This window comes from Hippocampus zosterae, chromosome 2, assembly GCF_025434085.1.
Source record: "Hippocampus zosterae strain Florida chromosome 2, ASM2543408v3, whole genome shotgun sequence".
In the NCBI taxonomy this organism is placed as follows: domain Eukaryota; kingdom Metazoa; phylum Chordata; class Actinopteri; order Syngnathiformes; family Syngnathidae; genus Hippocampus; species Hippocampus zosterae.
This window is the reverse complement of record NC_067452.1, coordinates 15,044,083-15,070,488: the sequence shown is the minus strand read 5'-3', so window position 1 is coordinate 15,070,488 and position 26,406 is coordinate 15,044,083. Positions and strand designations below refer to the sequence as shown.

The 26,406-nt window shown below is 43.2% G+C and overlaps 1 long non-coding RNA gene across 1 annotated transcript in view; it reads left to right on the top strand.

Moving 5' to 3' along the window:
• LOC127596106 (uncharacterized) overlaps positions 1-23,993 on the top strand; it is a 35,180-nt gene extending 11,187 nt beyond the window's left edge. Inside the window, exons 2-3 of the long non-coding RNA XR_007961393.1 lie at positions 22,631-23,051; positions 23,127-23,993. This is a non-coding gene — a long non-coding RNA (uncharacterized LOC127596106). The remainder of the gene's footprint in view (positions 1-22,630; positions 23,052-23,126) is intronic.
• Positions 23,994-26,406: the final 2,413 nt, after the last annotated feature.

The following is a 26,406-nucleotide window of genomic DNA, read 5'->3' as shown; positions in this document are numbered from 1 at the left end:
GAGAGAGAGAGAGAGAGAGAGATGGAGAATGTGTGTGTGTGAGTAAAAAGTGAGATGGTGTTGTGTGCTGTATTTTGTAATCTCAAAAGATAATGCCGCTTCTGTACTTTCTTTAGTATTCATGTGTTGGATGTGTGTCTTTAAGGGGCATGGCCCTGCAGGCCATCAGGCATTCCAATGAGTAGGCGGGGGTTTGCTTCTGCGTCCCTGCCGCCGTGGAGTGCCTCCAGGTGAGGCGGCTGACGCTGTCCCCCGCTGAACCTCTGCAGAAAACCCCCCGCAAATTCTTAAGGTTAAAATAATCTCCATCTTTTTATGAACATGATAAATGATTTTGCACAACAAAATTACGCTGAAACACATAACAAGAGGCCACACAAAGAGAGATCTTGATGTGCATTTGCGTAATTACGAGGGGAAATACTGCAGACCACTCGGCTTTAAATAGAATAATGCATGGGAAAAGATATATGAAATTATTTCTATAGACAGCTGCTTAAAAATAATCATCGTTGGCAGCTTTAAGCCCGATGCTGCGCGGCTCGAAACACAGGTAAAACGTCTTCTCTCCAGGCCGCTTATTTTCAGTATGACGGAGGAGTCACTTTTTGAAATTACAGTCCAAGTGAGAGGCAAATCAAATGTCAGAGGGTCTTCGTCCATATTTATTATTTCATCTGGGCTGACGCAATTCTCCGCTATCTTTGTTTGTGTGAACGTGCGGAACGAAGCAAGTTTGTCCTCGTAATTGAGAGGGAGCTGCTGACACAACGTCGTGCGTGCCCAAATAGACAGGCTTTTCCATTTCATGAATCTATATGTAACCAGGTGAACCTTACTTAGATGCTTGTAGTGGAGGCTTCCTTGTTTAACAAATGCAGCACTGTCACTTTAAGAGCCACACTAGATCAAAACACGCGGGAACATATGCAGCGTGTGAGAATCAGACCAGATAGGGTGACATGCACGTACGTAAAGGAGGGTAGTCGCTGACTGTGCCCACTGCTTGTCCCAACTTGGTACACCCATGATCGTCCTCGTAACCCTGGCGATATTCAGGTAATTGGTAACTAGTTTATCATGTCGCATGTTAGGTGTTAATTTTGGACGGATGAGTAATTAGTGGAATGGTATTTGTAGAGCACAATATCTGGAGTGGTTTGGTTTGGAGTTTGAAATCTACCACTAGTGAGTCGTGTGAACAGCTGTACAGCGTAAGTGTTCGCAATGTTATAAGATGTAAATATGTTTTTTTGACTGTGAAATTATATGAATTGTGTTATCTGTTCTTTAGAGGGGAGATCATTTGTGTTTGTCCACGTGCTTTGTACACACCCAACACACCGGAACATATCGAGTAAGTGTGGATGCATCTCAAAACATTGGGTTGTAATGATTATTTGTTCTGCACTAGGAAGTATTGTGGCTTGGAAATAATGTATTTTTATTTCTGTTTCCCTATTAAGCAAGCCACTGCTGTTGTCTATTGTGGCGTAATTGTCTGTAATCTGTTAAATAATTTTCTTTGATCTCTTAGATCCCTGTTCGACCTCTTTTAAAATTCAGTTAAGATCTCAGTCTTTCATCTTAATGCTGAACAATTCTTCATTGTTCAGTCGGGAATAAAGCCCACCTAAAAATTATTTTTTGTCCAGTCCAGTCTTTCCAAAGACACGGCTACATATAACACCACGACGGCCCACCTTTAAAAGCTTTGGTTGTCTTTTTACACTGGCTCAGTTCTTCTTGCTGGAGCCTCCACCTTCGCACCATCGACTCATCTATGCCAAGATTACGGGTAGCAGCTTGATTTCCTTCTTTAACTGCCAGAGTGATCGCTTTTAGTTTAAAAGCTGCATCCTATGCTTTTCGTCTGGTATTCTCCATGTTGATCAGGGTTAGAAGAAAGACTGAAATAAGGAAGTTGTGATTACCGGTAATCATACAATTTCATTGGACCCCTGTGTACTACTCATTCATTTTATTGGTCGACTGTTGCCGGGTAACACATTTTTCCCCCGCTATGGCAAAAAGAGCGGAAGTTGTGATTAGTCATACAATCTCATTGGACCTCAGTGAAAGACTCATTCATTTTATTGGTCCATGTTTTTCCCGCGATGGAAAAAAAACAACTAAAAAGCCGCTTCATATTACACGGCGCAGTGTTGAAAGTGTGGAAAAAAAGTATTGGCTTGTAATCCGGAATTTACGGTAGTCTGTATGAGAGTGTGAGTTGTGGCCTTCAACAGCTAATTGCTTGTCATTTTGCATTTGTTTGACTGGTTGTCCCGTTCAAAAAAATGCCTTAAATTGAGATAGCGACTGTGGCTCTTCTTGTCGACATGCTAATTTAGGGCATCACAAAACCAAGATATAGTTGTAAATTAATTCATACACATTTTACTGCTCATTGTGTTCCTGTCACGAGTGAGCTACAGGCCATCCAAGCTGAGTTCGGTTGAGATGCAGTGTACTCGATAGCCGATTAGAGAGCACATGGAGAAAAAACATTCACTCCAATTTACAGTCATCACTTCGCTTTACTTCACTTCACTTCATTTCACTGATAAAGCCTGTTTTTAGAATGTGGAAGAAAGCTTATTTTCGTGGTACCTTTTAAAAAACACAAACACCTCAACTCAACTCAACTCAACTCAATTGTATTTGTAGAGCACTTTCAAACAGCCATCGTTGTATACAAAGTGCTGTACATGGAGCAAATTTCATATATACAACAATAAAACAAGAAATTAATAACAAAGACAGTAGAAAGCACAAAACAGTAAAACTAAGATCAAGTCTGAGTCATGCCGGGTCAAATGCCAAATACTGTAATACAAATTAGTTTTGAGGCGGTTTTTAAAGATGGGGAGCGAGGGTGCTTGCAGAATGTTCAGTGGGAGGTAATTCTAAAGAGAGGGACCAGCAATGGAAAGGTCTCAATCCCTTCTGAGCCTACGCTTAGTTCTTGGTACTTCTAATAATGTCTGGTCCGTAGACCTGAGGCAGGCGTGTAAGGGCGGAGGAAGATTAAGTCACTTCGATCAGACAATTATCAGAATCAGAATCAGAACATCTTTATTGGCCAAGTATGTAAAACACACAAGGAATTTGTCTCCGGTATAACACGCTGCATTAGTATAATCATAAACAAGGACATGACAAATAAGTATGGAAATTATGTGATGGCATGCAATTTTGGTCTGAATTCTTCTGCTGTGTTAACCTGCAAACAATACAACAGAAGTATGACTTGTGAGCAGAGTCAGAGAGCCCTGTAGTAAATAGCGATCTTTTCAATGACAAATGTGTGTAGATGAACCGCTGCATAGTGTGCAATGCATGTCTTGAGTCTTATTGGTCAATAAAATGCTCTGGCCGCAGTCAGACTTAAATGTAGTTGCTTCCTTGGCAAGTTAGTTGTACTGCATGTGTGTGTGTGTGTGTGTGTGTACAGGTCAGTATTAATAGGAGCCACGATATTCAGTAAATCAGTCCAACAGAGAAGACAAAGCACCACGTTCAAACTTGACTGAGCCAGGAGAGCAAAGACGGATGTGCAGTGGACGCTGTGTGTGTGGGGGTGGGGGGGGGGGGGGGAGGGCGGGGTAATACAGTATTACACAATACATGTGTGCAGTAATCCTTCGTTTATCGCGGGGCTTACATTCCAAAAAGAACCAGTGATAAGTGAAATCCGTGAAGTAGTGAATTTTATTTTTTTTTACAGTTATCAAACAATACTTAGGCGGCCCGGTAGTCCAGTGGTTAGCACGTCGGCTTCACAGTGCAGAGGTACCGGGTTCGATTCCAGCTCCGGCCTCCCTGTGTGGAGTTTGCATGTTCTCCCCGGGCCTGCGTGGGTTTTCTCCGGGTGCTCCGGTTTCCTCCCACGTTCCAAAAATATGCATGGCAGGCTGATTGAACTCTCTAAATTGTCCCTAGGTGTGAGTGTGAGCGTGGATGGTTGTTCGTCTCTGTGTGCCCTGCGATTGGCTGGCAACCGATTCAGGGTGTCCCCCGCCTACTGCCCGGAGACGGCTGGGATAGGCTCCAGCACCCCCCCCGTGACCCTAGTGAGGATCAAGCGGTTAGGAAGATGAATGAATGAAACAATACTTAACTATTTCTACAATGAAATCAAAGACCAAATCCTGTTTTCAGGCCCAATTACATCCATCAATCCATTTTCCAAACCGCTTCATCCTCACTAGGGTCGCGGGGGGTGCTGGAGCCTATCCCAGCCGTCTTCGGGCAGTAGGCGGGGGACACCCTGAATCAGTTGCCAGCCAATCGCAGGGCACACAGAGACGAACAACCATCCACGCTCACATTCACATCTAGGGACAATTTAGAGCGTCCAATCAGCCTGCCATGCATGTTTTTGGAATGTGGGAGGAAACCGGAGCACCCGGAGAAAACCCACGCAGGCCCGGGGAGAACATGCAAACTCCACACAGGGAGGCCGCGGAGCTGGAATCGAACCCGGTACCTCTGCACTGTAAAGCCGACGCGGTAACCACTGGGCTACCGGGCCGCCCGCCCAATTACAAAAAAACAAAACAAAACAAAACAAAAACCATACGTTTTCAACAAATAACTACCATAGTTTTTGGAAATACTTACTGTCGACACACGTCACCTCCGACGAGTTCTGATTTAAAGGGTTAAAAGCATGAAAAAAACTGCACTAAAAAATCTGTGAAACAGCGAAGCCGCGGAAAGTGTACCGCGGAAGAGCGAGGATCGCTGTATAAGCGTGCAGGCCAGGGGAGAAACAAGGTGAGAAAATCAGCAACAAAAGTCTGCCAAATGGCGCTTCGATCAATACTAATAACCACAAGCAGAGAATGGCTTCCTCTCATCCCTAATAATTCAGACAGAGAGGAGAGCGATGAAAGCGCTCATCCAGAGGAGGAAAGCAAGGGAGGGGGTGCGGAGGTGGGGGGTGTTGCTAAATGAATATGGGCGAAGGAAAAATGAGCGAGAGGAGCAAATTTGTATGTTTGGCAATTTTGGGTGTCTCTCGCCTTTTCCGTCTCTTTCCTTCTTTTTGTTTAATAAGGCGGGTGCGGGGAGACGAGACGGACCCGTTTGAGAGGCCACTTTATCAGAAACGCGTTGCCACACGTCCCCTCCCTCCGCAGCCCAGTCAGATCGGAAAAAAGCCAGCGTGCGCGCGTGCTGTTAGAGCGCTATAACATTTGCGGGGAATTAGATTGCTCTAAAAGCATCTCTCAATAAAAGGCTGCTGAATGTGTTCGCCCTAATGCCCTGCAATTTTATATTTCTGTAACAAAGTTAGAGAAAAGTGGAATATGGTTGACCGGGGCCCTGCTGCTCATGCACAGAAGCCTCCTTTTTATTCCGAGGCAACATTAAGATCAGCTCATTGCCACCGAGGGAGGAGCTCAATGCGCACTCAATGGAACACCTCCCACATTTGCGCACTGGAATACAGTGGGATCTTGTCATTCATTCATTCATCTTCCTAACCGCTTGAGCCTATCCCAGCTGTCTCCGGGCAGTAGGCGGGGGACACCCTGAATCGGTTGCCAGCCAATCGCAGGGCACACAGAGACGAACAACCATTCGCACTCACACTCACACCTAGGGACAATTTAGAGTGTTCAATCAGCCTGCCATGCATGTTTTTGGAATGTGGGAGGAAACCGGAGCACCCGGAGAAAACCCACGCAGACCCGGGGAGAACATGCAAACTCCACACAGGGAGGCCGGAGCTGGAATCGAACCCGGTACCTCTGCACTGTGAAGCCAACGTGCTAACCACTGGACTACTGGGCCGCCCGGGATCTTGTCAAATGAGGTGAATTTCTTTTGTCACTACATTAACAGCTCAAAACGTGGTAGCATTTCATACTATTGTGCTACATAAAAATATCCGAAATAACAATTAACATAATGTGAAGATTTCAAAAACATGTATACCTCACTTTTCATTCGTTGCGGCTCCTTCCGCCGTGCACGACTTGGCCACAGGGCGGCAGTATAATACAGCGATACAGTACAGACATTTGAAGAAACGTTTTTACTCAACGATTTTGTGAGTTACTCTGCAGTAATATGAGTCACTTTTTCAACGAGGATAAAGAAAGTATGCCTGTGAGTACTGTCCATTGTCTGTCTACATGTTGTTGCATTATTTTTGTTCCTACATCCGGTCCTCTAAGCATTCTAACATTGCCATGTAGCAAAAACAAACAAACAAAACAAACGACCCCCCGCCCCCCCCCCCCCCAGACAATCGAAAAACTCTTCAGTCAAATCATTAGTATCTCAAGGCACCACTGTGGGACTAATTTCCTAAATTTGGAATGACGCACATACACATAGAAGTGTATTCAAATGTACGTGTGTGTGTGTGTGTGTGTGTGTGTGTGTGTGTGTGTGTCTTTACACGTCTTTCTTCTACCGGAACATTACAACACTACAGTATCAACACTTCAGAATGTAGTCACATTTGATGACAATGTTTGTAGTGCTGGTGACAACTTTAGCACCTTTATGAACTTCAAAGTGCTACCACTTAACAACGTCCTTGCAAATTCATGATGGAGGCTTCACTGTTATATGTGCTCAGAATAAATCAGGGGCTTCTGTACATTGTGTATGAAATATGCTCAATAAATAAAGCGGCCTTGCCCTTCCTTTCGGGTCTATGGTCGGGTACTATAAGCCTCTTGGCAAGTTTTGGCACCAGGTTGCATCCACATTATTATTTTATGTGATTGATCCACAATGAATGCAACGCAATGTCAAAAAGGAGTACAGTATTACTGGCCAGCCTAAAAAAAAGAGCAGTGCGATGGAAATCAGCACACACGGCCAACAGTGCTCTCAGTGCGATTTGACTTTTCTTGATCTTACAGTATTTTTTTGGAAATATCTGCCACTGAAATCCATTATGCAAGAGAACTCATATGTCCCTTGTATGACATTTGTCAAAATACGCAGGGAACTAAATGCAAACAAGGACCACCTGGATGAGGCACAAGCAGCTGAGGGAGCTGTTTGGAAGTCATGAGGGACTGAACACAACAGATCTGATAAACAGGACAGGACATAAAACACCAGAAAACAAGACATAACAGACATAACATGAACCAAAACCAAATTGAAATCTCAAAAAAGAAACGAATCATGACGGATCTGTAAATTGCAACTCAAAATAAAATCCAGACTGCACGAGCTTTTCGAGGTCAAACGTAAGAAAAAAGAATCTCACACCTGATGTTCTAGAAACAAAAAAAGTGAAGGCATTTTTCAAATCAGCATTACAAATACGTTTCGGGATACAAAGCCATCTCTGATTCTGCCCTGTGTACCGTAATCAATACGTGAAAATGTTTGGTGGATTGATGTGGTCGAAAAGCTTCAAAACCATGTGGTTTAATTTCAAGACAAAATGTTTTTTATTGTTTGGATAATGAATGAAGAATTTGATCCCATTTCATTGGGCTTATGAGAATTCCCCATTGATTTTTCATAGTGAGTGTAATTGTTCTGCGCATTGCAGCGACACGGATGTAGCTGTTATCAGTGCAAACTTCAACAAGATTGATGCGCTGATCAATAGTCTACTCTTTCCAATAGATTTTCTCTTGGGCTACCTTCAAATGATACTGCAGCTTATTAAGAAACAACGATATACATATCACCATCGACCCATCTTTATCAATTATTCAACTTGAGGACCTTTGTACCATGAGAACAGACTCTACAGTATCTTCTAGTATATTCTTTTCACCCACTGTCGGTGGAATGTATGCTTTTATTGAATGCTGACGCGCAGACTGCGATCTTGACTCCTTGGCGGAGTTCCGTGCTGTACTTCGTCTTTAATTACATTTCTTTCAACAGTCCTCTTCATTATGCTGTTGACATGTTGACATGCAACAGACCAAATTGATCAGAAGTATCTCACTCCTTCGAACGGGATATCCTCCGAGACCATTGAGCTTTGAGTGCCTTCAGCAGCTTGCAAAGAGAGGCAGGGAGACTGGAAGCAGTACAGAAAGGCATCAATGTTGGCATCCTTGGAGTTGGGAGGGAAAAACACCTGCTGTGAATTTTGTTCATTGTTGTTTCATGCAAGGAACAACATGTTGGGCAAAATGCACTGAGGAGCTGGGCAGTCAAAATTGAAGTGAAGATAAAATTTGGCCCACTGAAAATGAATTTTAGGTTGATCCTGAAATTTCAACTGCAAGGGCCATATCCCCAACGGAACTTTTGGTGAGTTTTGCACTATATCAGCCAGCCACGCTGTTCCGGCAGTTCACATGGCGACAACACTCTACTTACAGTACATCATGATTTGAAGCCCCGATAGAGATATCACTTTCGGCAGACTCAATGTACAAGCAGACAGTGCAACGCAGGAAGTTGGCATTCCGATAAGAGTGTCTAACTTCCCTCGTCGTCACAGCAAGGACTCCGTTTGCCACTTGAACCGCGTACACACAGACTGAACAATGAAACTAAGGGCTGTTTTGTGTATGTACATATCTTATGGAGTTTACACATTGAGATGCTTCTGTGTAGCTGTCGGTCATTTGGCAATGAACATCAATAGAGAGGGGCAAGGCACATCTTTTACGATTTGTTTCTGGCCTCAATTAAAATGCTTGCGGGCATTCACAGTATCTGTCTTGCTCATACGCCGGCGTGCGAGCACACACACACACACACACACACACACCCACACACACACACACACACACACACACACACACACACACACACACACACACCAAACTGCATATGTGCAATGATCTTTTTCTTTCAATGACCTGACATTAATGTCATTAACCTGATGTTTTTTTGACTGCAACTGTACTACAAAGAGTCGTACTGACTACGGCCAAAAGTCAAGTAAAAAGTGCAGAACCTCTACATAGATGAAATATTCTACCCCCCCCCCCCCAAAAAAAACAGCCAAAAAAGACAAAACATCAACGCACGGGGACAAATATGGCAATAAGCTAACAAGGCTGAACCGTGAAAGCAAATTTAAGCACTACAGAAAACATGAGCACTGACGGGTACAAAAAGGTCTGCATGAACCGGTGGTGACTTATTAACGTCATAATTCAGCCAGACACGGCAACTAAACAGCGAGCCCTCAAATAGGCCAAACATAGCTGAAAGCCAGTATGTGTTTATGCTTTTGTGCTAATGCGATGGTGTAAGCACCGTTAATAGGAATTACTGATAGATGAGTCACGTGTTCCGTTAAACTGTAATAGCTCCTAATCAGTCTTAACGATTTGGCTCTGTTCATGAGGTCATTGATAAGAACTTGGTTGTAAATTGGAAAGGACACAGTAAATGTACACCTTCAGAAAACTCTGGGGGCCATTCGTACACCAAGAAATCGAAGCATTTGATTTAAATTGCACACATGATAATAGCGTTTTTTTTCAACTCAGTAAATAATGTGGCTAACTGATGACAGGAAATCTGTTTTTAGAGTCTGCCCCACCGCCCAACGTTTCATGGCAATCCGCCTCTCCGTGCAGAGCACGGAGTCACACCGTGTGAGAGGTCATCCTGGCTTCCTGTCGCTTGCTGACACAAATATTGTCCAAACGGCAGCCAATTTTACCAGTCATGGAGCTAAGCTAACAGATCTCCTGGATTATATTTCGGTCAAGCTTGTGAAGAATATCAATATTTCCAAGAAGATCAAACAGAGAGGTTTCAAATATTTGAGAGAAGGCTTTCGTTCCACTCAGTGTGCCAAGGATCCGTAGAATTCAGGGCTCTCCAAGGCCGCCTTCCAGTGCCTTTCTTGAACCAGGATATCTGGAACATTCCATAACTTCTATAAAGTACCACTCAATACTAACCCACTATGATCATTACTTTTCCTCATTATTTTCTGCATGGAAGGGTGGCTGCCAGTTTGCGCCTACGGTCCCTCCGACCACCACCAAACAATGACATCCAGCCGTACCCCAGTGTACCCCACTGTATTTGTTTCTTTCAGTTTCTTTAATCGTAGCTCAGGAGCGAGCTGACATTGTTCTGGCTTGTCCATGTTTCAAGTAGGCAGAGACAGCGCTCTTCTCCTCTGTTTGAATTGGAATGAGAGAAGCCACCGGTGCATCATGCGTACGTGTTACGCTCGAAGTTAGGTTGCTAGAGCGGGTGGATCATCTATAGACAATATGTTAAGTATTCACGGGATTCACAACAGTCAATATCTGTTCATTTGTTTTACATGTTCTCCATTGCGTTTGATATAAAAGTCTCTCAAATAAGTCCAAGTTAAATTTTTGGTACTTTCAGAAATCACTACAACTCTGTAAAGAGTGTTATGTTTCTCATCCATAAATGTGAGAATGAAATAGCGCGACAGGGCAAAAAGGTGAAACCTCTGATCCTAGAATCGCCCCTGCACGCAAGTAATGATGGGACATGTGGGTGACTCTCGCCGAAAGGGCCATCGTTGATGGTCGTGTAATCCTGCCCACCATCTAAAGCAGAACCTCCTTGACACTGCAGTTGCCTCTCCATCACGTTCAAAATGCAATGTCCAAAGGGTGTCATGATTCGGTTTGGGACCAACAGGTGGCACTGTAGGGCTCCCCCTGCAGCTGCACACCTGTTGGTCGTTAGGTAATTGGTTCTATAAAAGGACTCCCGCCCGAACACTCATTGTCGGGTCATTGTTGTTGTTTGCTTGCAACTGTCATGTTTGTTTCTGTCATGGTTCTGTTCCTGTTAGTTTTTTGCCACAGTCATGGTGTTGTTTTGCTACATTAGATTAGTTCTGGTTGTTAGCACTTTGTTTGTTTTGGATTCAGTTTTCTCTGTTTTATTAAATATAATTCGTCAAGTTCACCCTGCTCCTCCCTCCTGCCTGCTTTTTGGGGTGCACCACCACCTGGCTATGTGACAAAGAGTTTTGTTGACAGGTAAGGGCACAACATGAGTAAAAACTGTATAGGGTATAAACATGTTGGCATCGACAAAGAACTGTAAAAGGTTTGAACTATTTCCCTGTCGGCCTCTGCTCGGCACAGTTTCCGTAACCAATGAAAGGAATATAACTCAGCACATCAGATAAACGTTATTCTCACCATTTTCCCCATCCTGTCTCTTTTGTATCCCGTCAATCCCTTTGCAAGTGGTGAGATCCAGCGGAAGACAGGAAGAGACAAACTGAATTAGTGTTCTTTTCATCATCCGTGACCGGCGAGCCATCTGATAACCCTGATCTCATTAGCAGCACTAATTGTTCAATTCTCCCTCCTCTCTTCCTCACATTTAGTACTCGCGGCGAATTTCAGTCAGAGGAAACGTTTGTGTCTGTGTCTCCGAGTACTTCCTGCCGCCTAATGCTGCCAACCTCGGCAAGGTCCGATCTCCACTTTTAGCGTATCCAGTGCACGGTGAGCATACGCAGCACTATGAGAGAGTCACGGTCGGCTGAATGCAAGCTGGCAAATGTTTCAGCTGTCAAATTTCCACTGTTGTGCTCTTTGCTTTCTGCAGCCTTTTTTACCTGCTGCCCCTCAATTGATCTTTTCACCCATGTTATTTAACTAATATCACATGCGTTTATGTGGGATTTAGGCCATGTTACATGTGCTTATTGCTCAAATGGGAGATGTTTCTTGTTCGTCCTTGATTCAGCTGGGAGAAAAGAAACCCAACATCATCTCATGAATAAAGACAAGGAAGCCTTGGCCCTATTTGGATTATTGGTTTCCTCTGTGGTCTTGCTGTGAGTAATGACCACCACTTTTAATGGAGGTCTTACCAGTGTCCTACTATTAATTAAAGCTTGATTGGAAGAATAAATTAATCTAGCTGCGGCCCACCCAATCAATAACCCATATGAGGGCTCCATTAAGCACGACGGCCTGAGTGCTCGGTATGTGATGTGCTGAAAGAGTTAGGGGAGTCTAACGGTCCTCTAAGATTGCAAGCGATTTTCTCACCTATTAATCATGACAACCTCATCAAGTCATTGGCCAAGTGCAAGCATTTGAGCTTGCAATCATCCATCCATGCAAGTTAGTGCAATGCCAAATGTTCTCTTCATGTCACTGTAGAAAGACATTCCAATCTCAAAAGTCAAGGAAAGCGGGCGCTTCCGACCGCCGACAAAAATTGAAACCGGCTCATGGAAATCGGCATTTGCTCATTTTGAAGTTTACTCAAAAGCCAGAGTTGTGTTACATTGTACGGCCATTTAAATTGAAGTGATGCTCCTCACGAAAAATATGAAATTGATGTTATTCCTGGTTGCCTTCATACTTTGGCAAAAACAATCCCAGGGAATCTGCAATCATAGGTAAAGACTTACATCCCCACCAAAACACAGTGCGGACTTTTTGAGAATCTCTATTTGAACTTGCAAGCGATAATTGGAGCTCTGAACAGTATATGGCGGCAGCCCACTAAACTCGGCTCATTTACACAAACACAACATGCAGTAATAACAGCTTCAAGCTTTTCAATGCCACTCCCAATTGAAGTTTACTGTCCATTAAACATCAAAGAGCATTAGTCTTTGGGTAGCAACTACATAGCTTTGTGTAAAATGGGAGTCAGAGAGAAGCAGAGCTTGCTGATGAGTGGATCATCATTTGAGTCAGGTGTTGGAGGAGGGAAAGATCTCAAACGGGGGTGCCCAAGTCCAGTCCTCAAGAGACCCAATCCAGCCTGTTTTGGATGACAGGTTGGATGAACTCCCATGCATCCTCGAGTACCTTGTAGAGGGTGTAGTGCTTTGTCTACTGTTTAATGGTCAGGACGAGAACCACACTGCTCCTTCTGAATCTGACCTTGCCGACAGAATCACGTCTCCAGCACCCGTAAATAGACCTTAGCAGGGAGGCTGTCTTCGGAGCATGCCCTGCGGTCTGCGTTCTTAAAAAGAGAGACCACCACCCCGGTCTGCCAATCCCGAGGCGCTCTCCCCGATGTTCATGCGATGTTGCAGACGAGGTCCATGAGCCGCAGTTTGTCTGTGTTCTCACCTGGGATCTTTTTGCCATGGGTGACCACGCCATGGGCATAAATCCAGAGACAAGCGAATCTTAGCGATTCTTATCCAGAATGCTGCTGCTCGCCTCTTGACTGGTACTCGTAAGAGGGAGCATATAACTCCCACTCTGGCATCCCTTCACTGGCTCCCCATTCATTTTAGAGTTATTTTCAAGATCCTCCTCTTTGTTTTCAAATCTCTGAATAATCTCGCAACACCTTACCTCTCTGAGCTCATCAGCCCCTACACACCTGCCCGGCGCCTCAGGTCTGTGGACCAGTCTTTGTTAGAGGTACCAAGAGCTAAACTGAGGCTCAGAGGGGATCGAGCCTTTTCTGTTGCTGGTCCCTCTCTCTGGAATGACCTCCCACTGAACATTCGGCAAGCCTCCTCGCTGCCCATCTTTAAAGCCCTCCTCAAAACTCACTTGTATTCTTTGGCGTTCGACTCAGCATGATTTGTTCTTGATTTTACTGCTTGGTGCTTTCCACCGCCTTTATTACCGATTCGTCTTACTGTTTATTCATGTGTATGTTAAATCGCTCCATGTACAGCACTTTGTATGCAGAGATGGCTGTTCGAAAGTGCTCTATAAATACTGTTGACTTGACTTGACTTAGGACAATTTGGACACAAAACCCCTCCACCACCATAAGGCAACGGCTCAGGAAAGATGTGTAAGAATCATCAATCCAAATATTTTGTGTTTAGGAGATGAATGTGTTCTCCTGTAAAAATATACTTTCACTCTTTCCTTTGCATCAATTTATCAGAGCTGTAAAATATACAAAGGGCTCAAAATGCAAATGTCAGATTCCCACTCTCCAAAAAGGTGACTAAAAGCTCCCCTCTCTTGACTGTTGCTGTTTTGCTTCCCATTTATCTCACTCTTTTTAAAATGGTCGCACGAACATCCATGCAGTATGAGGATTTTCAATTTTTTAATAGAAAAAAAAATCTTGGCTGTTTTCTCCTGCCTCATTTGATAGAGCAAATGAGGAATAGATTCATGATTCCGAGTAATAATGTTAGCCGGAGTTCATTGTTTCCGGCAGTCAGACGAACATTGTCCTATTATTGGCGCTAATGCGTCTGAAATGGCGGTGCTGTGGTTTCATAATATCGCTGTAAGGGAAGCCGTTCTTTCTCATTTAAGTAGCAAGTCTCATTTGCTTGAATGGAGGAGCTTTCCACCTCAGCAATCCTGGCCAGACTACTGGGACGGCCAGGCAAATGAAGGATGCAAATAGCAAGGTTTCGACCAAGAACAACCAGAGGCTGAGCTGGAATGTGGCAATAAAATATATGGGGAGGATATATTTATGACATCAGGTGAAAGTGATGTAATTAGTTCTACTCCCACAGAGCAAGTTATAGCCATGCGTGTCAATGTTAGTGCAGTCGTTTGTTCTCTTTTCAGAGGTGGATTTCACTAGTTAGCATTCTTTTGTGTCAATCAGTTAGTAGCATTAGACACGTTGAAGTGCTGCAGGTGAAAGAAAAGGTGACACAATGTTTTGTACGTGGGGATGATTTATCCAGGGGAAATAAAAATCAGTGGTGCGAACTTGACTGACGTGAGCATTCCTTTCATATTGAACATCTGTCATGAAGTTCACCCGTTGTCATTATCCATCTCCCCTGCTATGTTCAAATAAAGTGCATGGCTCCTAGTCGCGGGATTTGAGCTATTTGAATGGATCGAGTCAGTACAAATTTGACTGATAGGCGATAGGGATGTGAATCTCAGCACTGAGGACGATTCGATACACATCTCGATGCACTACCAGCGATGCGATACTTAAACGATACATGGAATTTTTCGATGTGATACGATGCGATACGCATGTAGTTCAAATCAATGCGATCCGATACGATACAGTGCAATTTGTTGTGATATTGTGCAATTAACCATGATGCAAATACGCAAAGAAAAAAAGTTTTAAAAAAGATGGAATTCAGTATTGTATTGCAAAAAGTAGACTACTTTATTCCTTATAAACAGTAGAGGTTTCGACCAAGAACAACCAGAGGCTGAGCTGGAATGTGGCAATAAAATATATGGGGAGGATATATTATAAGTTGTGTATAAGTTGTGTATAAGTTGTTTTACACGTTACACGTTAACGTTAACAATAACGTTAACATGTTATTGTTGAAGTCAAGATGGCGCCCGAGTAGGCAGCCGTCAGCAAGTGCTCTCATGAGCCTTGCTTTTTTTGTTGTTCTTGTGTTTCTTTTGTCACTTTGTGTTTGTTGTTACGTCGTATGGACTTGATGTGGACCTTTTTCAGCATTTTTTTGGCCATGACATTCATCAAGGAGGAGACTCTGTGCTTGGTGGTTGCGCCTTTTCGGCAGCATGGGTATACCAGCACTGTTTTTGACTGGAGGAATGTCGTCGCCATTTGACTGTCGTTGCTGGACAGTCCCGGGGCGCTTGTGTCTTGCGCCTGTGATGGGCAGCATTTTTCACAGCCCCGCTTTGTTCAGCGGAGAGATCGGTGCTGTTGAACGGTCTGCGGCTGGATGGATGGAGGTCTTGAGGAGCCGACGATGAGAAGAAAGGAGCGTTGGCGCGGAGTGCCGATGCGGATTTGGAGCTGGGAGTCGCGGCTTGGAGTTTGAAGCGGATTATGTGGGACAGGAGAAGTGAACGAATCTCTTTTCGTCAATGGACGCTACAGCTTCGTGTTTGCTTTCAAAACTTTGCTTTTAGCAGACGTGTGCACATTTTTCAGCATGATGTCTCTGATCCACTGGTGAAAGGACACTTTGATCCTCTCCTCTTTCATCTATAACTGCTTCAGACAACAAAGTGTATGCAGAAAAGTGGTGAAGATTGCACGACTGTCTCTGTCCTATGTGTTGTCTTGTGTTATTTTTTGTTATTTTGACTTCAAAATGGCGCCGCGAGAGTGGCTGCCTTTCCAGCAGCTCCTATTTTTTTGTTGTTCTACTTCTTCCTTTCATAACTTTGCTGCTGTGAATCTGGAATTTCTCCATTGCGAGACTAATAAAGGTTTTCTTATCTTATCTTATCTTATTAAAGCCCTTTCACAATTGGATTTTGTGCAAAGAAAATGTAAACAATTTGGCACCTGAGACTCACAGCTGTTGCTGTAGTATAAACACAAACAGACTACTCACTGAGTGTCTCATCTCATCTTCCGTACCGCTTGATCCTCACTAGGGTCGCGGGGGGTGCTGGAGCCCATCCCAGCCGTCTCCGGGCAGTAGGCGGGGGACACCCTGAATCGGTTGCCAGCCAATCGCAGGGCACACATAGACGAACAACCATCCCCGCTCACACTCACACCTAGGGACAATTTAGAGTGTTCAATCAGCCTGCCATGCATATTTTTGGAATGTGGGAGGAAACCGGAACACCCGGAGAAAACCCACGCAGGCCCGGGGAGAACATGCAAACTTCACACTGTGAAGCCGACGTGCTAACCACTGGACTACCGGGCCGCCCATCTCACTGAGTGTCTTATATGAAATATCCATCTCCATAGGACAGAAAAAAAAATACAATTGAAACAATGTGGCAGTCACAGCCTCAAAGCTGCTGTGTGTATTGTAGCGTACACAGACCACTCTCACTGAGTGTCGTCCAAGAGTCATCCATATATAGTTTTTCCTTGCGCGGTCACAGTGAGTTGCAAGGGGACCCCCAGAATAAGAGGCGATTTTTTTCTGATCCTGACCTGGTTTGCCAAGAGTTTCTCCGGTGTCCATCGAGGAACTGGACGGGGAGTCGGGGGAGGGGGTGGGAAACTTGTCGGTGATGTGGTGCCATCGTTTTAAGTGGTCTGCATATTTGTGGTGCTGCCGTTGTATGGCTTCGTAGTGCGACATTCTTTGCAAATTACGGAGCTTTTATCAATTTTTCCATCTTTCTTTTCGAAGCCGTAGTATTTCCAAACATAAAATCTGAATGTTGCGGAGGATTAAATACAGTAGTTTCCTCGCTGCTGCTTGCGCGAACTTCCATAGTGTTTCGCTAGTTGTGTACTGGACTGTATGTGACGCACGGCTACCATCCGTATTCAACACAAAACGCAAAACAATGATGGTGCATTCATTGCGCCTAGAAAAGGGCAGATAGGTGACGTTTCACATGAATAAAACGGCGCTTGAATCGGATTTTACCGATACCCACCAATGCATCGCGATGAATCTCGATTTCACCCATCAATCGCGTCGTACCCAGTGAATGAGCCGATTCACTCGCATCGCGCACGTGCGCATCGATGTATCGATTATTTTCCACACCCTTAATAGGGGAGCGTCTTCTCATAGTATTGAAGAACCAGCAATTCACTAATACACCCAAAATCTTGCCGCACATGCAATATTTCTCTTTCTGGTTTACTCAAAATAAAACAAATACATTTCAAGAAATATTTGTTTTTAAACCTATATACTTATTTGAAAGTAATTACTAATTAAAATATGAAAACGATTCACAACTATGCAGCAGTGAGTTGTGGTGATATAGAGTTGAATTGTTTGTCACCATTTTAGTTTTCCTGATCTTATGGGTGTGGCTAAAATGGCGCCCATCGACACACTTGGGCACCCACGATATCAGTTCAGCCATTACAGCATGCACTTTGCTAGCTAGCTATGGCTATTGCCTTTATATGCAATATCCCACATCCCACAATTTACATCAGACCCTCATGTCAAGATTTCACTTCCGAAGTGATAAGTCAATGCTCCCTCCATTTTGCCTGAAAGGATCCCCAGAAGCCGATTAGCGACTGGCTTGGTCCTGGTGTTGGAATGGTCATATGGAACCCCCTGCGACCACCTAGTGACAACCCCCCGCTCCCGAAGGCTTTAAGTGCATATATTTTCATGGCTCAAACGCCATTTTTCAAAGGGGCCCGGTCACAAGCATTCATTGGACATGCCTACAGCATTTGAGTGTGGAGACAAAGGCGTGGTTTTTCATGAAGGCTCATTTTCATACTTTTTGTTTTTGTCAGGGTTGTTCAGAACACTCTTCTCGGCGGAATGTCAAATCTGACATCTCTATTTTCATTTGACAGGGTCTTGAATGGTTGACGCAAGATGGAATGTACAAAATCAAATGCTCTAATGATCGTACCATTTGGAATTTGTCCAATATGTTCTGAAAAGTCCCCCTTAAAAGTTGCACAAAAAACACACAACTAAAGTCAAGTTCATTTATACACTTTTTTTGTGTGTATTTTAACTGCCCATTCTATTGACTTGAATGGTGGTTAATGTTAAAAGTTTGCCTAAAACTCAGCCTGTCAAGATTTTATGATACTTTACTTTGAGGTATTTGTTGAATACAAAACAAACAAATCAATGTCAACACGGCTAAATAAGATCAACCTTGCAATATGAAATCTGCGAACAAATGACCAAGCGCATGCCGTTTCGATCACATGATTTTGTTGGTTGTTTTATACACAGAATCCCAAGGTTTTTTTCTTCTTCAGTGTGATCATGAAAAAATAAATACATCACATCTTGCAAGCTTGTGCCCCTTCAACGATTAAAATACACCTAAAGTGAAATTTAGATGTAGATTTTGGAACAATTAACGTAGGAATTGCCAAGTGTCCACACGAGCCTTTCATGCTTTGACAAACATGGCGATGATATGTCACCTAGCTGCAAATCAGCTGTGTAGCTGCAAATCAAGTGTGAGTGGCTTTCTCGTTATTAGATTGCGCAGAGAGATTCTCACAGTCAATTGCGCAGTTAGTAAGAAGAGGCTCATTTACATTCAACACATTTTTTGGACATATATTTCTGGATCTGACTGTTGAACAAAATCTGAGCCATGACTGAGAATTTGAGTGCTGTTCGCTTCCATTCCTAGTCAACACAGGCCTAATCAAGTTTGACCGAAGCAAACGGAGCTGTCTGAATGCGTCCATCCCTGCTGTTCTTGAAACAAGTCGGCCAGTGCATATTCTGCAGCGCTTCTCCTTTTGTGGGCCACAGCAGATTCTGATGTGGTCTTTCCTGGCTCACTTTGGCTCAAACCTGGACTCAACCTGCATTTATTCTTGTTGGCCCATTTGGAAGGGGGTGCCATCCCAGACCAGCTGTTTGGCTCTCAGTGTTTGGTTTCGGAACTAAGGTTAGGGTTTCAAAGTATGGTTAAGGTTTGCAAGTATGTGCTTCATCCTGCCTCCCAAAAGTATTTCATGGGGCCTCTCGCATTGGCGTTTTCTTTTCTTGCATGGGAAAGGCTGACTACACCCTGGGCTGGTCGTCATTCAGTCGCAGGGCACGTTTCGAGATGGACTGCAATTCACTCACATTCAAAGCATCACTCAATGGCAAAGTCATGTCACACTGCCTGTAGCAGAGCAAGGCAAGAGAACAACTACAACATCGCTTGACTGGTACGAAGCGGAATGTTTCAATTAAGAGATGACTTGTGCTTGTCTGGGATTTTTCACTCAGATCGATAAATGCAATCACAAAACAATTACGGCTAACTTGTATTAAAACACATGGACTGTGGCACACTGAGTTTTGCTTCTGTTTTCTTTGAACATTATGCTTGTTATTGCAGTGGAACACTGGTATGCACTTACAAATAACTAGATTGTTTTTTTTTCACAAGATCTTGTTCAGTGGTCTATTGAGTGTTTGTGCTCAGATCACATGGTTTTGGCTATATTTTAAAGGTGGTCTCAAGTCTCACCTCACACTTTGAAAGTTTGGTGCTCTGGTCTCCATTCACACACTTTGCATGTTCTTGCTGTTTTTGCATTGTTTTTTAAAAAAAAATTCTGGCAACCACGCCTTCATCACACTTTCCAAAAACATACTTGTAAGGCTCATTGAAGACTCTAAATTGTCCTTGTAAGTGTGAGTGGTTGTTTGTCAATACATTGGTGCCAGAGAAACGAGTTTGTGACGTGAGCACACTGATAACTCAAAACAGTTGATTCAAACCATCATTCCCTATTGAGATGAATGGAAATGCCATTAAACCATTGCAGCCCCAACACACACAAACAACCCCCCCCCAAAAAAAAATCCTACAAAAATATTTGGTTTTTGTGTTTTTTAATAAAATAATTAGCACTTGACATACTGTAATTACATGGAATGAAAAGAAATGAAACCGTTTTGGGCACTTTTTTTCCCCCTCAGTTCAATTGACATTGCGCTGCTCCTTCTGGTGTGTATGCCTTGGCCACCTGTGGGTAGTACAACACAGGAATATACTTTACATGGTGACTTTCTCTATTCCTCAGTACGGCAATAACATCAGTCATTTTTCACCATAGATAAAGAATATATGTGTGTAAGTATTGTTCTATTATCTGTCTACATGCGTTTGTTATAATGATAACACAATGATATATAGTTATATAGTTGTTTTAAATACACAACGTGACAGAGTAACTTTCAACTGGGACTGACTTGAAGGCTCTTGTTGGAAGAATTGTGAACACCCTGCCAAACTACTGCATTTTTTTAAAGCGACTTGAGTTCACTGCCAACATACACAACCCTCACAAGCTGAAGCAAAAGTCGGCCCAACGATGGCTCAAATCTTGAAAAACTTCGCAGTTGGATCACTCATATGGCACCACATGTTGCCTTCCATTGGCTGGTGACTAGTTGAGGGCGTATTCTGGATCTCTGCAGCTCACTCGTTCCCCAAATAAGGTCAAGCGCGATGGAAAAAAATGCTTGTATGGCCGCCCAAATTGATTTCTTTAAGTTGGACTCGGTTACAACTATGAAAACGGGTGGAGGTCTGTTTCCAGCCAAGGCACTAATCGGCCAAACAGTGCGTGTCACAACGGGACATGTGCAACCCTTAATCATCCAGCTGTAGAAAATTAATTACTACAATCATCTGTTCACAGCAAATTAATTATCAAAGTCCCCACAAATGAAAGTGGACCCCAAAATAGTCCTGCGGTCAACCATCAATCAGCCTTCCTGGCCTCCCCGCTATGTGAAGCAAACATACCGAAACACACACCTGAGACAAACATGGGCATTAGTGTAGGTGGCATGACAAATATGATTGGAGGGACTGCCTTCTTTTTTTTTCTCCATTTTTTTAGTAGTAGTGTTCCTCAATGATAACTAAAATTGAATCTGTTTGCGAAGACGATGATATAGGATGGTTTTGAGGCGGCAATGCTATTTAGCACACCACTGAAAAAGCCGATGAACTCAGGTACACATCCACACGCACGCTCATGCACACTTCTCTATGACTTAATGGCTGCAGCGTCTCCATGCAGCACTGTGCTCATCGCTCTCATTTTAATCCCGTGGCCTTTTTGGCACTGCCGTTCAATTTAGCTGTCATCCAGATGCATGGTTCACCCACACACCGACAGACACATACACAAACACACACACATGCACGCACACAAATGGATTTCCTGTCAGGAGAGTTTGAGACCAATCAGACCATGGTATCGGAGCATGCTGTGATGGGAGCTAAAGGCCATCCAGGGACTGACACACACAATGAACTCCTCCCTGTAATCCTCAACACACACTCATGCATGCCAAATACGTGTGTGTTTCTGTCTCATCGGCGCCATTAGGATGTCACCCAATCTGCTCAGTTTCGGCCAGTTCAGCAGAGCCCAGAGGAGCGAACAGAAAGGAAAGAGATGGCCGACGAGTGACAGGCACAGAGAGTGAGTGAGAGGAATCACGACATGCGAACAGACAGGATGAGAGGCATGATCAATGAAGAAGGGAGGACAAAAACAGATGGGTGTCAAACTACTCCCAGATGTTAGACTTGGAAGTCAACTTTCCACATGTCAGTCATTAGCAGAAGAGAAACATTTCAATGTTATTGGCCGGACACAACACTCTGTGTTTTTTTTGTGTGTTTGTTTTGAATCTTTGCCATGTCACCAGCGACTTATATTAGCTCTTGTGTAACCGTCATGGAATCAATTCTTTTTCAGAGTGCCCTCAAATCACCCTGTTATTGACAGGAGCTCAGTTAGGGACGTAGTCCACTGGGATAGGCACTGACATCTGCAGTGACCCTGAACTGAATGAGCGGTCCAGAAAACTTCACCGGTCACCAACATCAGTCGAACTGTTACGCAACGTCCAGTTTTACGGCGGCCTCAAGGAGTTGCAACCACCAAGAGCTTCACCAGCCAACTTGGAGCCCATTGCGCCTTACCCGGGGATGAACTTTCAATTGTTAGAAAACTACATTTGCGTGTTTACTTTCAACTCGGCTTGTAGCCACTGTCAGACTCATAGTGTACGCTGTGATCGCCGGATTGCAAGTTCAGTGTTTGAGCCATCGGCATCTACGATTCTGGCCTTTAGAGCTTCAGTCCAGCTCCTCTCTGCCATCTACAAGACCAAATATTCATGGAGACCTCCTCTATGCTCAATACCAATGTAAAAGGAGCTATATTTTGATATTTCAATGAGAAAAAAATGACTTGATGTATTATTATTCAAAAACATTTTAGATCCCCATACATCCCATACATTTTAGAGTTATTTTCAAGATCTTATTTGTTTTCAAATCTCGAAATTACCTCGTGCCACCTTACCTCTCTGAGCTCATGCGCCCCTACACACGTGCCTAAGGTCTGCTGACCAGACATTATTAGAAGTACCAAGAACTAAACTGAGGCTCAGAGGGGATCGAGCCTTTTCTGTTGCTGGTCCCTCTCTCTGGAATGACCTCCCACTGAACATTCGGCAAGCCTCCTCGCTGCCCATCTTCAAATCCCTCCTCAAAACTCACTTGTATTCTTTGGCATTTGACTCAGCATGCCTTAGATTTGTTCTTGGTTTTACTGTTCGGTGCTTTCTACCGTCTTTGTTACGGATTTGTTTTACTGTTTATTGTATATGTTAAATTGCTCCATATACAGCACTTTGTATGCAGCGATGGCTGTTCGAAAGTGCTCTATAAATATAATTGAATTGAATGAGTGGCTTTTGTGTTTTACGAACAGAACTTTGCCACAGCTGCCATTGTGCGCAAACTGCTGCGTGAATAAATGTGAGTTGAGTCGTCTTCAAACTGTATCGTTTTCTTGAAACATTTCTCAGATAACTTTTGTGCATTTTGCCACAGCCAATCAAGCACAACTTTGCGGGTGGAGCGAGTGGTGAGGAGAGAAGTTCAAGCAAGGTCCAATGTAAACAATGTCATGCCATTGAAAGCCAAAAGCGCAGCATAGCTTTTCAAATCAAAGTGTTCCAATCGGACAGTTATTTGCTCATGAATTTAATCAGAAGTGAATCAAACAAATCTAAAATTTTGTGGTATTTTTCCATTTTCTTCAAAAACACTTTGTAGCCACCCTAGGTGCAGCTACCAGTGGCACCCTTCTATTAAGTTGTCAGTCAATTTATAAATCTATTTGAGTTAGGGTGCACTACTTAAGGTCACAGTGAGATTGGCCAGCAGCAGACTCTAGTTAGAAGCAAGGAGAAACATCCAACAGGAAGAAGACACACTGAGTGAGGTTTTTATAAAAAATATATTGAGTGAATATTTACAATAGGAGTAGATGGGAAACTGCAACAGACTGCATAAAGAATAACAAGGAAAAAAAACATACAGTGAGCTAAATTGTTGTCAGTTGTTGTTTTTGTATTCGATCTGACCCATAAAAAATGACTAAGATCTCAGATTTAACAAAAAAAAAAGGGGGGGAATCCTTTCAACTGTCCTACCACCCTCCAGGGGACGGGTGGCTTTGAAGTCCAAGATGTCCTTCACCAGCGTCCCACGTGGCATCCAATCTCCAGACTAGTAGTCCAACCTTTTGATGGTCTATGAGTCCAAAAAAAAAACAGCCTGCACAAAATGCGCAAGGCATTCACTAAACATGGCAATAATCGGCTATGGAAAATAACGATTTTCAAAAATTGGCTCGAACGAAGGCCACAGCGCTATTCGCCGTGAGCACGTTAGCTTAGCTCAATGCTAATACTTCCTATGGAGCACACGTGTCGGTACAATGATTTATCCCTTTTTCTTTATTTTATAACGGCACAGTTATATCTTATATCAACAGAACATCAATCTCCATTTTCACCAACTTCATTCCTGACTGTTTTTTTATGTTATAATCGAATGCTAGAAATTAGTGATGGGTCCAGTGACACCGATGCATTGACACATGCGCCGGGCTCACAGAGCAAACCACGTGTCGATGCATGTGCTGCTTCATTACGTCACGTGATTGACACGTGAACTGCATTGACACAGTCCAGGCTTCTAATTGACACACCGGCTGCGTTGACACAGTCCAGGCTGCTAATTGACACATCGGCTGCGTTGACACAGTCCAGGCTGCTAATTGACACGTGAACTGCACCGGTGCAGTTTAGACCGCATCGACTGCTTGGCACAGTACAGGCTGCGCCACTTAGTCCAGGGGGCGTCGACTCAGTGCAGAGGGTGTTGACGCAGCAAAAGCCCGCCGCACAGTGTTTATAAGGAAGTGGGTTTGGCGACACAATGCCACCTGCCGAAACAAGCCAGACCCCACTCACGCTCGCTTGTCGAAGTTCATGTCAGTGCAGACTTCGTGTTCGTGCCTTGCCTTCCTTGCCGATTATGGAGCAGAGACGCAAATCATCCGCCGTGTGGGACCATTTTGATGTCCTGGAGAATAAGGTATTATTTATTTATTTATTCAAATCGCCTTCTGTCGCCGAGAGCCTCTCGGTGAGAGGCACTCGCCGAGTGCCTCTCAGATTATTGACATATGTTGTACCATTCTAATCCGAATACATTTCAAAGTAACTCTTAGTTACTTCTTATTCACATTTCATTAAATGTCGAATTTGCCAAGTCGAATTGTCATACACCAACAGAAGCACCTCCACCATGCTGAGGCATTATCGGGCCAAGCATGAGAATGAAGTTCGCGATACACCCAGTATTACGCCAGGTATACAAACGTTCACTCATCTTTTCACGGTTGCTATGTTGATGATTTAATTGACAATCACTAATTATTATTCGTTGACTCTCCACTCCATGTTTGACAATCAAGGTTCCAGGAAGCAGCTGTACTGGAAGGACCAACACACTTCTTTCCCAAACCTCTCCCACCTCGCAAAGGAGTTCCTTTGTACGCCAGCCTCATCCGTCCCTTGTGAGCGTGTGTTCTCCACAGCAGGAGAAATCGCTTGTAAAAGACGCAACAGGCTGAAGTTTAAAACATTGGAGCATCTTATTTTTCTCAATAAAAATTTGTGAAATAAAAGCCCACAAGCATCCTCTTTCAAATGATCTTCACATTATTTGAACACATTGAATGTTGCAAAATGAATGCATGGATGTGAATGATATTGTATACACTCCATCATCAAATCGATGAATGACCTTATGAAAATGTCTTGGAACAGTTGTAGATGGAAAACCGTGCTGGCAGCTACATAATAGATAATAAAAGAAAAATATCCCAAACCATAGGGATCTTCCCAAAAACTAAGGATGTGCTGAATAAGAGATCCTTGTACACCTTATACTTTTATTTTTATTTGACCTGTTGTGTGGAAATATGGGGAAATGCCAGTAAAACACTGTTTTAAAACTACAATACAAAGCAATCGGAACAATCACTGGCTCCAAATAGACGGAACCCACAAATCCACTGTTTATCAAATTAAACAATGAAATCTCATGACCTGATTGACTTCAAAATTGCCCAATTAATGTACAAAGCACACAATAATAACCTTTGCCAAAAGATCCAGAAGCTTTTTAAAATTCGAGAAAGTTGTCATAATTTATGGGGTACTAATCTATACAAAAAAATCCAAAACACGAACGAACATCACACAAAGGAGTGTATCTGTAATAGGTGTAAATCTGTGGAATGATTCTGAAACGGACCAGTAAAATGAGAAACTCTCTTGCTGAGATTAAAAATGAATTCGAGAGTAGTACAAGACAACTACACAAATCAGAATTAAGCTGATAAGTTCGATACACTCATGAAATATAGCAATACATCAGAAATACATTGATGAGATTATTCAATATATTAATGAAATGTAGCATCCATTATGAATATGAGAAAATCGACATATACATGTGCTCTAAAGAGTATGTACTGTATATACAAACCTAATGTTATAAAAATGTATTAGTACAGCATACATAAGGGTAAAAGCATTTGTTGATATTTAGACTTTCTTTCCTATTTAGAAAAATGATCAATTCATATAAAAGATGGGGTAGGACTCGGGGTAGGTTTTTTGCTTCTTTCTACTCCTTTGAACACATATTTGTGATGATGACTATTTTCTTTTCCTTTTTTTATATCTTACCTTCACCTTTTGCCAATTTATTACCGAATTGTATATTTTATATGTTCAATATACAAAACAAT